Source organism: Magnolia sinica, chromosome 9 (genome assembly GCF_029962835.1).
Source record: "Magnolia sinica isolate HGM2019 chromosome 9, MsV1, whole genome shotgun sequence".
Lineage (NCBI taxonomy): Eukaryota > Viridiplantae > Streptophyta > Magnoliopsida > Magnoliales > Magnoliaceae > Magnolia > Magnolia sinica.
This window is the reverse complement of record NC_080581.1, coordinates 88,049,988-88,062,578: the sequence shown is the minus strand read 5'-3', so window position 1 is coordinate 88,062,578 and position 12,591 is coordinate 88,049,988. Positions and strand designations below refer to the sequence as shown.

The 12,591-nt window shown below is 41.5% G+C and overlaps 1 non-coding gene across 1 annotated transcript; it reads right to left on the bottom strand.

The window, feature by feature from the left end:
* Positions 1-12,195: 12,195 nt before the first annotated feature.
* On the bottom strand, positions 12,196-12,302 carry LOC131257131 (small nucleolar RNA R71). The gene has a single exon (XR_009177147.1). It is a non-coding gene; the product is annotated as a small nucleolar RNA R71 (small nucleolar RNA).
* Between the last annotated feature and the right edge of the window lie 289 nt (positions 12,303-12,591).

Genomic DNA, 12,591 nt, shown 5'->3' with positions numbered 1-12,591 from the left:
CTCTCATGTTATCTCGACTTCTTGCTGTAAAGCATGTGAGGATGAGTTAGTACAAAATAATCAGATCTTAACTAAAAAAGAAGACCAGCTAATGGATGGATCAGATCATCTGATATTGTCATTTTGCATGGTCATACATAAATGGACAGCTAGACTAAATGGACAGCCTGGATTGATCCATTTGATCATTCAAGTGTTGGGATGCAACTACGTGCACCTTAATCACTTATCTATTATCAATGGCTACACATTGTTTTCATGGTACGGCCCACCTCATGAGTTGAGGCTGATTTTTGCACTATATGATCCTCACGATGGCCAACCTTAGGGGAATTTCAGAGGTCGAACAATCCTGGCCATCCAATTATTGGCCATCAAATAGATTTTAACAATAAATCAGTCGACAACACCCAGACCCATAGCTCAAGTGGTAGACTAAGTGAGAGATACCTCGTTTCAACACCGAGGTCTTGGTATCTTTCACATTGTTTCAACACTGAGGTCTTGACATCGATTCCTTAGTGGGGGTGGCTAAAAGTGAAGTGTGAACTGAGAGTGGGTGTACTAACAAGCTAACAAAATAATAATAATAAAAAATTAATAAATAAATCAGTAGACAGTTCAAATACAAAAGCTTACACAGTTACAACTATATATATATATATATATATATATATATATATATATATATATATATATATATATAAAATAGGGAAAAGGTACTATGCTCTTGACCTCACGATAAGCCGTGAGGTCAAGCTGTGTGGGCCCCACTGTGATGTGTGTCGACCATCAACACCATGCATTTGATGGGTCCCCTCTAAATTATGGGATATCCCAAAAATCAACCGTATACGGAACTCAGGTGGGCCATACCATCTAAAATCATGTGAAGACATGCCAAAAACATATAAAAGCACTTGGTGGGGCCCACTTGAGTTTTGAATGCTGATGAAACTTGGTCTGAACGCTCATTCAATTGGGACGCACATAATGGATGGGCTAGATTTGCAAACCACATCTCGGTGGGCCCAAAAAATGATTATGAATGTTTTAATGGTGCACGGCCCCTCCCCACTTCTGTATGTGGTGTGGCCCACACAAGTCACAGATTGACTTGATTTTTGAGACCTAAGCCCACGATGGAATGGTGCATCTGACTAATGGGGTAGATGTTCGAAACGCATCACGGTGGGGCCCACACAACTCGACCTCATGCTAGAGGTCAAGCGCATAGTACCTTTTCCCACACACACATATATATATATATATATATATATATATATATATATATATATATATATATATATATATATATATATGGGAAATGTTTCTGTGAGAGCTCTGTGCCCATGAGGTCGAGCTGTGTGGGCCCCACCGTGATGCATGTCGAACATCAACACCGTGCATTTGATGGGTCCTCTTTAAATTATTTGATATCCCAAAAATCAACTGTATATGGAACTTGGGTGGGCCTTACCATCTAAAATCATGTGAAGACATGCCTAAAACATATAAAAGCATTTGGCGGGGCCCACCTAAAATTTGGATACATCTGAAACTTGGTCTGATCCCTCATCCAACCGGGACACACATAATGGATGAGCTGAATTTGTGAATCACATCTCGGTGGGTCTAAAAAATGATTATGAATATTTTAATGGGAGGGTAACCCCTCTCAACTTTTGTATGTGGTGTGGCCTAGTCCAAGATTGACTTGATTTTTAAGCCCTAGGACCATCGTGGAATGGTGCATCTGACTGATGGGGTAGATGTTTGACACGCATCACAGTGGGCCCACACAGCTCGACTTCATGGAAAGTTCCCATGAGCTCGACCGCATAGAACCATTTCTATATATATATATATATATATATAGGAACGCTCAGCTACGCACTGGTTTACACGCCATTATATGCGAATCTTGCTATCAACCGTTGGATAAGATAGACAGTATGGATGAAGACACACTTAATGGAAAGAGCAAGTTTCCTTCTCTTGCACGTCTTTTCACCCTATTCTCAAACTCTCCAAACGATATGGCGGAAGCGGTTTCGCATGAAATTCTTTCGCTGGAATGCTAGGTGGGTCTCACCAAGATGTTAGTGATAAATCCACGCCGTCCATACATTTTTAAAAATAAATTTATGGTATGAACTTAAAACTAAGGTAGATCAAAATCTCAAGTGGGCCACACAATGCTGATTGAACTCTCACTATTAAAAACTTCCTAGGGCTATCAAATTTTTGGATCAAGCTGATATTTGTTTGTTGCCATCATTTAGGTCTGTATGACCTAATATATAGATTGGATGACAAATTAATAAACATCACGGTTGGCCCTTAAAAAAATTTAACGATGAGAATCATTATCAATGCTGCTTCCTTTGGTATGGTCTACTTGAGATTTGGATATGCCTCATTTTTGGGATAATGCCCTGAGACGATAAGGAAAAATGGATGGACTTTGTGGATAAAACCCATACATCAAGTGACCACTCAAAGCTCCTGCCCATTCCTAGTTGCAGACGGGCTGTGGTGGGACGCAATCCTTGTACAGATAGTACGGAGATTTTTGCGGATTGTATACTGGAGGGGAAGCGGGTGGATTGTACAAAGAGAGGGATCCACCATGATTTATATATTTTATCAACTCTTTCCATCCATTTTACTAGGTAATTGTATGGCTTGATCCCGAAAATGAAGCATATCCAAAGTCAAATGGACCACACCACTGGAAACGGTGTGAATTGAATGTTTACCATTGAAATTTTCTCGGGGGCTACTAAAGTTTTGGATCAAGCTTATATTTATTTTTTCCCTTCATCCATGTTTTTTTTTAATCTTATGAACAGGTTAGATGTCACGCCCCAAACCCAGAAATCGGATTCGCAGGAATCCTGATCACCGAATCCGGTACCGACAGCCTCCGTAGTACGCCATTCTCGGGTCCTAGCGTCCATACGCCAGATTCCGATCCTGGGATCCTACAAGGAGGATTTTTTTTTTGTACATTTAACTCATAATAAGCATAACCACAAGATTACCCAATTCACAAAGGCACCATCATCATCACATATCCACTAATAATCATTTGAGTACAATGCTAAAAGGGAAAAATACATATATCGAAATCAAAGCTCCAGAATACAACTGCACGCTCCAAGTTCAACGCTGCTGCAACCTAATAACACCTGCACGCATCTATCGTGCATAAGCTTATAGAAAGCTTAGAGGGTGGTGAAAGTGTGTGCACAAGGTAAGTGCCAAGTATTCAATACAATGCCATCATCATACAATACCGGAAATACTAGTAATCCATAAATCGTATATAATCAGAATAAGTAGAAATATTGACAAGGGCAGGAATTATCAGAGTAAATAGAAATACTGACAAAGTCATAAATCACACGATAACAAAGTAAGCGGAAATATTGATAAGTGCATAAATCATACAATATTAAAATACACAATACAAATCAGTATGCAAATGAAGAGTCGTAGAGAGCCAAATATCAGATGCAGAGGATGCAATGCAATATACATTCCTGATAAGTAAAATGAATATCGTCAACCATACCATATGCTGCGGATGTAATGCAACATGCAGTGCAAATGGAATGACCATGCTGGAGTGTGAAGTCGGTATGGTAGTACGTAGTATCACAGGCTATGGGGTCCATCACAATGGACTTCTATCCAAACTAGTCTCATACCTAATTTGGATGGTCAGACCCAATGTGGTAAACTCCTGATCTCAGGTTAGTCGCGCGCCCCAACCGAAATCCTGGCCATTGCGAAGGTACAGGTAACAAATAGTTACGCACCACTAGCCCGAGTGGATAGTGAATGATGAATGAATGAATGAGTATGCAACTCCTACTCACTAAGTCCACATATCAGTACAGTTCATCTCTGGGATCATCACCGGGGTTTAGTACACTCCAAATGGCACTACTGCTCTCCCAGCCGCACAGTCTAAGTGAGCGTAAGAAACCTCACTATCCGCCTGGCCAATAGTCTGCCAATACCTATCCGGCATGTCGATAGTGGACCCATTCACGAGCTGGTCAAACTCAGCCTAGTATTGCCCCCTACCCTCGGGCGGGTAAGGCCACACCCCCTCCCAACCGACCATGACACAGTGGGAGACGCGGCCTCTTAGTATTCGACACTCGGGCGCTCATGTATCCACTCGATCTCGACGTTGGGGCGTCTCCTGGCCACGGAGGTTTAGGGATTCTCACCCAGGGACATTTATGGCTCCCGTATGCTAGAATAAAATATTTCTGGTGTCCCATTTGGCCATCCACGATACGCCTGTGGAGGCTACGGCCCTGGTGTCGCTAGGGCGTACAGTAATCATAATGCGAGATGCATGAGTCATACAATCCAGTCATGCATCAATCTTGTGCATATTGCGTGCTCAAGTAAGATAACCTCCGCCTATCAGGGAGTCTCATAACAACATGCTCAATGATATATGCAATGATCAACCACATCTCATAACAAACATGCAGATGATGCGTATGGGCATGTATCATGATGCTATACTGTCACATACTCATAATCGGTATCAGCAACCGGCATCGACAATTGACCCCGACAATGTGGACATTTAACCAACATTGCCCCCCAAGGAATGACCCTCATGGATCCTAACATATAGTGGACCCATGACCTCACACAAGGGCCAAATATAGAACACCATGGGCCTTACTCAAGAGCTTAATACATATCACGATGGGCCTTTCACATGGGCCTAACATACATCACAATGGCTCTATAGCCTAGCCCTCAAACACACCACAATGGGCTTCGTACAATCATAATGGGCCGCGTCACATGGGGCTAATACGCATCACATGGGCTATATATACATCACAATGGGCCACGTCCATGGGCCTTTATACATCATAGTGGGCCTCAACCTACGGGCAGAATATACATCACAATCGAAATCCACAATCGGCCACGATGATTGGCCTTGATCGATAATCAGAATCGGCAAATCAGTCTCGTCAATCAGAATCGGTCAATAATCAGCCTCGTTGATTGGTCGAACATGGCCTATGGGAAGGTCACAGTATGAACATTCAACCATCATCGCCCATCAAAGTGGACATTTAACCAACATTGCTCCCAAGTAGTGGCCCATGTAGAGTCAAACATAAGGTGGGCCCAAATATCCAACAGGTAGCCTCAAATAGTCATCACAGGTGGACCTTACACACGTAGCACGTGGGCCTACGCATCACCGTGGGTCGATACATTGGGCCGCACCATTAGCCTAATATGCACATCACGGTGGGTCACATCATTGGGCCGCATCAATGAGCCAGAAATACATCTCGATGGGCCTCATCACATGAGTAGGAATATTTCACAATGGCCTCACTAAATGGGTCGGAAACACATCTCAATGGGCCACGACGTATAGGCCGAGTATATATCACAATGGGCCATGACCCATGGGCCGCAACCTGTGGGCCTCAAATACAAGTGGGCCACATTAATGGGGCCCATATATAAACCTCAGGTGGGCCCTGCTCATGGGCTTCAAATACATAATATATGGGCCCTACCTATGGGTCTTATACGCATCAAATGGGTCACGCGTCATGGGCCCAATACATGTCACAATAGGCCTTGCATCAATGGGCCGCACTAATGGGCCTCGTACACATCAAGTGGGTTGTATCAAATAGGCAGCACTAATGGGCCTCGACCCATGAGCCCTGATATATATCATAATGGGGTGCCTACCCTGGATGGCGTGGATAAAAATACATCAAAGTGGGCCTGACAAATGGGCCACAACATACATCAAAGTAGGCCTCATAACATGGTCATACATACATCAAATGGGCCACACCAATGGACCCCATGTATATCAAATGGGCCACACTCAAATATAAGTGGTGATAATGATTTCCACTACTAAAATTTTCAAGGCCCGCCATAACATTTATTTCCCATCTAATCTAATCATAAGGTCTCAAGATTTCAAAGATAACCGTTCAATCCTCACCGTGCTCTATGGTCCACTTGATAAATAAATCTGTATTATTTTCATCCTAAACCTTAAAATCATTTTTCAAAAATGGTTGGACGGTTGGATGAAACACATGCATCGTGGTGAGTCCCATAGGGATGGAAGGCATAGATAAGTCACATATTTCGTTATGGAGGTCCACAATTGTGGACACAACACATAAATAAATGGGTCTTAAGTAAGACCCACCAAAATGTTTGTTTTCCACCCATCCTAGGGTCCAACATACTGTCCATCCAAACTGGGGCCAACATGATGTTTATTTTCCATCCAAACTGGTCTGGTGATAGGGTCACATGGGCCTAGGGCCCGCTATAATATTTATTTGCATCCAACCTGGGCCACTGTAATATTTATTTGCATCCAACCTGTTGATAAGGTCATATAGACTTGGGGCCCACTACAATATTTATTTAATTATTATTATTATTATTATTTTAACCTGTTGATAGGGTCACACGACATTGGGACCCACTACAACATTTACTTGCATCCAATATGTTGATGAAGTCACATGGGCCAGGGGCCCACTACAATGTTTACTCGCCATACAACCTCTTTATAAGGTCACGTGGACTGAGCCACTGTAATGTTTATTTGTCCACCAAACTTTTGGTACGGTTATGTGGTCCTGGGATCCACCGTGATGTAGTTCACAAATTCAACCCATTCATTATGTGTGTCCCACCAATTTAAGGGTCCAAACTGAGTTTCAGGTGGATCCAAGCTGCATGTGAACCCCAGAAGTTGATTCCATGTGGCTTGGCATACCACCGCATGAAAGGTGATGGTGTGGGCCATCCAAGAACTTTTTATGACTGATTTTTGGAACCAATGCATCAAAAAAGGAGACCTATTAAATGAACGGCATGGATGTAGAACATAAATCAGGGTAGGGTCCACAATTGGGCCCAAGTGGGCCCTCCCAATTTAACGTTGGACGTCCAGAGAGTCTGGACGTCAAGGTACATGACCAAAACATTTTGCGAAAATCATTCACGCCCGGTCAGAAGGTCCTTTTGTACAATTCTCGATTACATCTCTTCCCGGGTAAGCTTCGATCTCGTTGGACCGGCCCCTACATTGTTGTTACTGTTTTTCCTCATGGGGCCGTTGAGATAAGAGATCCCGACAATGGTAAGGAATTTAAAGTCAATGGCCATCGATTGAAACCATTTGTCGAGAAATTTGATTCAGAGGACATGTCCATGCCTTTGACTGATCCTGTTTACCAGGATTGATCTCCTAGTCTGATGGAGGTATAGGTAGGTTTCTTGTTTTCTTAGGTCTAGAGTAGTTGCTTTATTTGGCTGGCGGTAAACTTAGTGCTCCTGGGAGGCAACCCAACTCTTCATTTCATTTTATCATTAGTTAGTTCAATGTTTGTGGGTAACATTACTGCAAACCCTCACGAGACTACAACTCGTCCACTAGGGGTAACCTAGGGGTTTAAAGGCTTGTTGCATACGCTAAATATAATCGAGAGCACCTACGAAAGTGGTATAGGTAGGATTTTATTTTGTGTCATTTTGGTTGCCTTTTCTCTCGTGCTGATCGGTGCCCAGGCTGTGATCTCTTGAAAAGTGTCTCTCTATGCATCATCCAGGTACTATCTTCCCATTACTTCTCATTTACTCATTTTGTCCTATGTGCATTGCATGCTTATTTCTTTTACATTGAGGACAATGTAGATTTTAGGTTGGGGGTGGGAGATTAGGCTTCCTAATCAGTATGTTCCTAGTCATGAGCAGGGATTGTGGAAATTTTAAAAAAAAATAAAAAAAATAAAAAAAATAAAAAATTTCTAGAATTTCATATGAATTCGAAGCGATTTTAACGGCCATCTTGGATTTAGAACTACAAGATGCGTGATGTTGGTACGTTATGACTCTTGGATTCAGTTATCTATTAAATTTCACAACTAAGATTGAATTATTAATCCATTATTAGAATTTTTAAACATTGATTGAGTCATGATCTCACAAGACACATCTTGCTTTCACGTAAAGGTTTCAGTTTGATATGGAAGGGTTAATTTGGTAATCACTAAGCTTGAAAGGAACCAACCTGAGAATTTGAAAGGATTGGGCGAATGGTTTACACCATAGGTTTACTCCCTATAGGTGTAGATTTAATTCCCTATGAGATATGTGAAAATTTTGGGTGTACAGTCTTCATCATAGGTTTGCTCCCTGTAGGTGAGGATTTGATTCCTCTTCTTGGCATTACTTTTAATGAAAAAAATCAAAAGCTGAAGGAATGAAAAGATGATCTGTGAGGCAAGTATTGGTTATCATGAATCTTCTTATTAGTTACCAATGATATCCTTAAATATCAAGGTGAATCTTAATGTTGACAAATCGAGATTAGATTATGCATTCATAGATCTCAATGGTTAGAATTTTTCTAATTAATGGAATAATACTTTGAACTTGATTATGAAGTTTACCATGTACTGGAGTCTAGGAGAAAGTAATGCCCAACATTCATGAATCTTAAACTTCTATTATCTGGATTGTTCCCCAAAATCATTCGAGTTTTTAAAAAATTATGATATAATTCTCAATTTATTTTTCGCATACTTTGCTCGGGACTAGCAAAATGCTGGTTGGGGGTTGTGTTGAGGGTCAAATATTGCATATCAGACCCCATTTATTACCTGGATTTATGAGCATGACTCTGTTTAACGGCTTGGTTTAACTGTGTATGTGATAGAAGGTGTAATTACGAACTGAGACTAAGAAAGGGTGTTTAAAGCTGCGATTTAACGCTCTGATGACACCAAGGCAAGGGACGGACCCCAGGGGGCCAAGATCATCGAATTTACACACCGAAGATCAGCGAAAATCGAGAAACTGAAGTTCAAGTGGCCCAAAATTGGTTCATAATGAAAGATCACAGGGTTCCCACTATCCGTTCAGGTCGAAACTTCATACATGCCCCCGAGGGCCATAAATTAACCGCACATATTAAATTTCATCCGTTGGATCCTGTGGAAGTGACCCAACGGATAGATCAGATAAACCATTACTTTTGGGCCCACCGCTATTTGGATATTCTTAAAAATTGGTCTCAACGGGTTAAATGAGTGACAATATGAATGGATGGAGCGGATTTCTTAATACATCAAGTGGGACCCACATGTATACTGAGTGTACATAAGGTGCACGTGCACCCCGTGCACCCTTAAGAAAGTCGGGCTCACCCGCCGACGCTTCTTCTCCGATCCAAAACGCGTTTTCACCCGTCCCCGGTCCTTCTCGGTGGGGCCCACTCCCCGGAGTGATGATCTAACCGGCCCATCAGATCAAGAGGGTGGGCGTGAACATCGCCTAGGTGGCGTAATCTCAGAAGATAACGGAGAGTGGATTTCAACTGTTAAAACGGATGATTAACGGTGGAGCGAAAGAATCAGTGGGCCACACGGAATTCAACATGAAACCAGTCAAATCTTACTGGTTTTTCGACTCGCCGCCTTCACAGCGCCCGACCGCGCACGCTCTGCTGCGTAACAGAGGCTGCGGACGACCTTAGTGGGCCATCATCACGGACCAAATCATCAATCCGGTCCGTCCATCATGTAGAGGGACTCAATATTGTCAGAACCATGCTGACCGTTTTCAGCCATTCACGCATACGTGGCCGCTACAACGATCACAAAAGGACCGTTCGAATAGCGTTACAACAGGAATTCTTCCATGGGCAGCATCAACAAGGATCAAAACAGACCATGTTCGGTCGAAATTCTGAGGAGAAGCTGTTGGACGGCATGGATCTTTCAAATGATAGAAGAAATGGGCCCACCATCGTCCCAGCGCAGGCCATGCGTTCAAACAGAACCTGGGCGCTGCTGTTTTCATGGCTGCGTAAATAAACTCGCAAGGAGTCTCCAGCTTCCGCTACCTAATCCTACCAGGACTCGACAGCAGTCCGGAAGAGAGATTCCTGCGTACTGGAACGGCTGGAGCAGTTGCTGCTGCTGTGTACGGTCAGGGAGAAAGACGGCAGGAGTGGACGAGCTAGGGAGAGAGAAAGAGGAGCAGAAGTTTGGTGGCTTGGGTTTGGGTTTTGAACGTGAGGAAGAAAAGGAAGAAGAAAAGTGGCTGAGTTGGTACTGTGTTATATTTATTTTCTTTCATTTTAAATTGTTTAAGAGATTCATCCACATCATGCCAATGTGTGGCTGAACCTCTTAGCTAGGGCTAAGAGGTGAAGCTTGTGGTCTGATGGGAGAAACTTTGCTGGTGCCTATTGTTTAGATGGACTGATATTGATTTTTGTTCAAATTAAAAAGAGTACTTTCAGTTATTTTTAAGGGTTTGTTGTGACTGAAATTACAATGGATCTGCGATGATTTTGAGTATTTCTTTCTTCTTTTTGATGCTCATGACGTCAGGAAACCCTGTTGTTCACCATAGTCCCCTGGGCATGGTAGGATGACAGTACCCTTCCTGATCTTCATACATTGTTGAATGGTTGGTAATTAGTTTAATCTTGTTGTTTACTTTGTCTCCTGGGCATGGTTAGATGATGGAATCCATTCTAATTCATACACCTTTCATCTCTTGAAACCTATATCAATGGCAGTTCAGGAAATTTTCATAATTTGGGATCCTGGCATACGATCTCCCTGATCTCTACAAGTGGATCCTCTGAATCCCTAGTTCCCTTCCTTTGAATTACTTAAGTTTTAGATAATTATTCCACAAATTATTCCCTAAGTTTTATTTGATTTAGATCGCATCTTAGTCTAGTTCTAGTTCTGCTTGATTTCAGATAACGTACAGGTATCAGTCCCTGTGGATTCGACCTCGGTCTTTCACAACCCTGCACTTGGGGTGTGAACAAGTTTTTGGCGCCGTTGCCGGGGACTGATAGTTACGATTTTCTGAAATTAATTGGTTTTAGGATTAGTTTAAGATTAGGATTTTATTAACCTTAGTTTTTATTTATTTATTTATTTTTATTTGAGTTCAAAACTAACTTGTTTCTTGTTTTATAGGATCTGGATATAAGTTTCTCAATTGGTAATCCCTTCCTAATCTCTCTACTTTTTCATATTTTTAGAATTTAGGTTATTTCTTTCCCTTCTTAGAAATTAACTTTCAATTTTTTTATTTTTTATTTTTTATTTTTTTGTTTTATTTTAGTAACTTTCTAATTCTAACACTTTTAGAAACTAATTTTGTTTCCTAATTTATTTTTAGAATATTTGTTTAGGAACTAACCTTCCTATTTTGTAGGCCTTTAAGATAGAAATCTCTAATTCGGTACACTCCTTCCCTACTTTCTATTTTTCAATTCTCTTTTAGTAATCTACTTTCTAGTTTAGGACTCTCTTAACTTATTTTAGAAATTTTCACTTTCTTTTAGGAATACTTTCTTTTAGAAATTAGCTTACTACTACCTTTATTTTAAAGGATTGTTCCTCTTCTTTTTAGTATCTAACTTATTTTTGTTTTATTTTGCAGGTCCTTAACTTAAGAGCTTCAATTTGGTAATTCCTTTCCAACTCTCCCTCTCTTTCTTTCTAGATTTTCTTTTCCTTTCTTAGGATTAGGTTTTTAATTAAGGGCTGCGAGTGTTTCCATGCCCAAGTGGGCCCGTGGCGACACTCGACATCTCTTGACTGAAGGAGGATTGGTGGAGGGGTTGACTATCCATCGCAGGACTAGACACCGCTCAAAATCCCCTGAGTTAACTGAGGTTATGGCTGAAGACCAACCTCCTCTACTTCCACCAAGGTTGGAGGATACCCAAGATGAAAATGAGGTGCAACAGGCACCCCCGCCTCGTACTTTACGAGATTTTCTACAACCGGCGGGAGTGAGTACGCCCTCATGCATGATTTTTCCTGAAAACACAGGACAAATGGACATCAAGCCAGGAGTTATTCAACTCCTTCCCAAATTCCATGGACTTGAATCTGAAAGTCCATATTTACATTGAAAGAGTTCGATGAGATAATAGCTACATTATGTTTTCCTAATGTATCTGAGAATCAGGCGGAAACTCTTTCCTTTTTCCTTAAAAGAGAAAGCTAAGACGTGGTTACATTCACTGCGTCCTAGATCCATTGGCACATAGAACGACATGTAGAGGGAATTCATAAAAAATTCTTCCCACATCATAAAACGATTACCTTCAGAAAAGCAATTATGAACTTTGCCCAAAAGGAAGATGAAACATTCTTCCAATGTTGGGAAAGGTTCAAAGATTTGGTCAGTTCATGCCCACAACACGGATTTGAAACGTGGCGCATTACAAATTTTTTCTATGATGGACTGACATCTTCCATGCTCCAAATGGTCGAGACAATGTGTAATGGAGAGTTCATTAATAAAGATATCGACGAGGTATGGGACTACCTCGACAGTCTGGTTGAAAAAACATAATCTTGGGACTATTACCCAAAGTCGAACACCACGTCTAGGCCGACTCAATCAAAGGAGAAAGGTGGATTATATCTCTTGAAAGAAGAGGATGATCTCAAGTGTAAAGTGACTACGCTCATAAGAAAAGTTGAGGCCATGGAA